Genomic DNA, 3,887 nt, shown 5'->3' with positions numbered 1-3,887 from the left:
AAGTGCCAGTCAAAGCAAAGGAGTAGGATCAGTGGCAAGTCCCATTACATAGCATATTCTATTACCCAACAGGACAAAATTTGCTAAGGGTCTCTGTGGAGCCACATAAACGGTTCGTCCGCTCACAAATTCAAAAATGAAGTGACATGTAACCTGGCCTGCTGCTGAAGCCTCAAGGTCTTTTGGAGTTTCTACAGCTGTGCSGAGGAAGAAAAGGCACAGATCTGCTTCTCTTTCTAGCTTTCCTGGTGCTAAATTCATCCATATATTCAGTTATTGCCCACCTAAAATTATCATGGATATGTATATACAGCAATATAAATGTATTTGTCTTCTATTCATGGAATAGGGAACAAAGCTGAAGCTGTCACTTCAGCACAATCAGCCTTTCCTGTGAGTGGCTGGCTGTTGTTTGTAAGCTGACTTTTACTCTACTTCAGAGAAGAGAGCATCTCCAMAGACCTGGTAATGGGAGGTGAAGTGGTTGGCTCAAATCCACACCTGTCCCTAGAACTGAACATGCTATGGGTTCAGCTGCTGCAAGGTATGTACCTTGGCATACCTTGGGCTTGTGGGCCCACTGCCAGCACAAGCTGCCTGGGCCCTGCTAACAAAACAGGGTACATGTAGTCATAAAAATACATACAGTTCTTCACATATAACTTCCTTGATTATGTCTATGTAATGACTTACCTTTTCCTCTATATGAAGGTCATTTCCTCCACCTTTTGCTGCTTCTAAGACAGAAAAGTCAGTCTCATGTTATCAGCATGTATTCTTTACCTTGGTTACCAAGGAATTTATGCATMTATATGTCATACACCTGGCCAGGCAGAAACCTGAGCAGACCAATGGACAAATATCATGTCCAAAAACAGCTCTGCAGAATAACCTAGGATAATTTAATGCAGTCAAAGAATTTAAAACTCAATTTGCTGGATAATTCTTAAGGAAGAGGTGGGGTTTTTTTTGTTTGTTTATTTGTTTTTGTTATTGCAATATTTTTAGTTGTTTTAGTAATCCTCTGTCATCAACTTTAAATATTTTGAACCTCTCAATTGCTGGACAGATGAATTATATTGCTTTTTTCCTGTGTGTTCTCCAGCCATTCTTTGCCTTCAAACTTCTGCCTTCCCTGATCCCCAAACTGCAGATCTCTTCTCATTACATCCATCCTCAGAATACCTTCTGAGGAAGAAAGTATCACTGCTTTTACGATACTAGGAAGAAGAGAGCTGGTCAGAACAAATATATCACTGAAAAAAAAAGGTCATTTTTTTCCTCTTTTTTTTTTTCTTTAAGAATTTCTGAGAAAAAGGAAAGGAATTTCTTAGATCATTATAATATGTTCATCTATTTTTTATGCAATGTCTTGATTAAATTACACTTTACTGGCATAAGGTCTATTCATTGCTTTATTCCAAACACTGGGAAACTCACAAGAAACCACCGTAATTTCTATCTTTCTGTCCATATTGTAAATTATAAGTTCACTGTTCAAGCAACTAGTTTTTTTTCATTGCACTTCCAACCCRAACAAGAAACTGCTTCAGCAGTGTTGCCACTGTCAAGGGAAAATGCAGTTGCTGTCTCTCCTTCCTGTGAATTATCCCTGATATACCTGAATAAATATATAAGAGAAAGAAAGCATGTTGAAGAAATGATTTGCATGATTTGCAAATGAGGTCTTTTGGTTGGGACAGTGACAGAATCTGATTCTTTGTGRTCATTATGCATTTCATGTTGACATTTCTAGAATTGGCACCTCATATTAATGTGTTTTGTGTGGTCTAAATTCATTTGAAAGTTGAATTGACATTGAATTTTTGAATAACATTGGTCTACATAGATAAATAGATATTGCATTCCAATGTATGATGTCTTGATGTGTGAAAAAAATCATTTCATTTTCTTTTAACTTGAAGGTTTATTGTGAAGCTTAATTAGTGGATATACATGCAGCACACTGAGATCCTTAGGCAAAAGGTATTCTCTGTCCTACCTTTGTAGACATAAATGYCATAAAAGCAATTAATTTGTACAGCCAAAGCAGTTATCTACCCATACTTTATGCTATTTCACCTGCTGCTTAAATGATAAAGAAGTTAAATCAATATCTAGGTTAGTAAATGAATGCAGAAGAGATTTAAAGCATATATTCCTGAGCTAATTTTATATGATATTTTTAATCTGTTATTAAAATATGTAACTAATCACACCAAATCAATGTTTATTCTCATGTCATTTCAGTTTTGAAAGGCTGATGAATTTTGGCAACATTTATTTTTAAATGGTTCATATGCCTTTGGTATTTTCCCCCTGCTAAAATTGGGTGGGAGAGGAACCCTTTTCACTTCACATAGAAATACTAGAAAATGTGTCTTAATAGAATAGTTACACTTTGGAAAAGTAATATATAATTATGTTTTGCAAAATATGTATGCTATCTTTTTGAAATACACTTCAAGAAAGGGRAATGCAAAGAAGAAAAGTGAAGTGAGGTGAAGTGAAGGAATACGAGAAGTACAAAGTCAAGACATATTCTAAAAAGGGTGACTGAAGACATGAAATGTTAAAGCATCATATACCTTGACTAGAAAAGCAATGGATTCCATAGAAGTGAATGATGTCTGCTAGTTCCCAGCTTCTTATGTTCTATCTTTTGTAAATAAGGACCTTTTTTATTATTATTTTATTTTAAACATTATGGTGCTTTCTTGAGGAGAGATAGTTTCTGATACCTTCTCTAATGTTCAGAGTTGTGCAGAACCATACTGCAACTACAGCTTTGATCATCTCTAAAAGAGTAACACTAGGCAGACTTTGGAAGTTGACATTTTTAAATGTGGGATAACAACTCTAAAGAAAGAGAAAGACACCATGTAACAAGACAGTTAAGTTATTCATGGATTGTTCCTCTGGCCTCTGAACGTTGCCAAATTGCTATGAATGACAGTCTGGGAGGACCCATACTAAGAACTGAACACAAAACTTAGTGGAGTTATCTGAAAGACTCCCATTGCTTGAGTCTTTCTGTATGAAATACTTGTACAAGGAAATGTATTGGACTTGTAAAATGTCTCCTGTGCAAAGTCAGCATAACAATTCTCTTATGGTTGCAATCAAGTAAAGTCCTATGTGGGAATTTGTCATGCTTTTAGGGCTTAATAAAGTAGAAGAGCTTAGCATATGTAGATGATATAGTATAGCATAGGGCATAGAGCATAGGGAATGGCGTTCGGAAGATCTCGCGATGTCATGGGAAGTTAGGAGCATAATTAATGCATGCCTTACTGATGGCCCCAGGAGAGGTTAGTCTCCTGACTGGGCAGTGGGTGAGTTCCCGCGCTTTGCTGGGGTATATAGGCAGACTGAACAAAGCAATAAACRCCATTTGCCGCATCCTCCATATTGGTGTCTGTGCTCTATGGCCCTGGGGCGGGTAGAACCCCAGGTCAGTCCGGCTAGCGTTCCCGCGTCGGCAACAGTCCTACCCTAATGATCTGTTGGCAAACCCACTCTGTCTCCAGGAAAATGTTTTAATCAGTTTCTGATGATAGGGTGTGGAAATGGGTGGGCACAAATGTTTGAGCATGATTTATTCTTTAATTTCTATTTAAATCATTCCATACCCTCACTAATTCCCCCCAGACACCTAAAAATCAATGAGCCAGGGACTCCACAGCCCATTGGCAAGTGCCCATCATTCTTCAGAAGTTCAGAAAAAGCAGGGTGATTAATCCATTTAAATTTATTGCACAGGAAATATCAGAGGAGGCAGATGCTTTCCTCAATTTTGATTTACATTGAGAAGAAAATTAAAATCCTCACCATAACAATTAACTGACTGCTTCACTACATCCAATGCATGTCTGGCTTGTTTTTTT

This window comes from Nothoprocta perdicaria, unplaced genomic scaffold, assembly GCF_003342845.1.
Source record: "Nothoprocta perdicaria isolate Ctin4 unplaced genomic scaffold, notPer1 scaffold_60, whole genome shotgun sequence".
Taxonomy (NCBI): Eukaryota; Metazoa; Chordata; class Aves; order Tinamiformes; family Tinamidae; genus Nothoprocta; species Nothoprocta perdicaria.
This window is presented reverse-complemented; position numbering follows the sequence as displayed.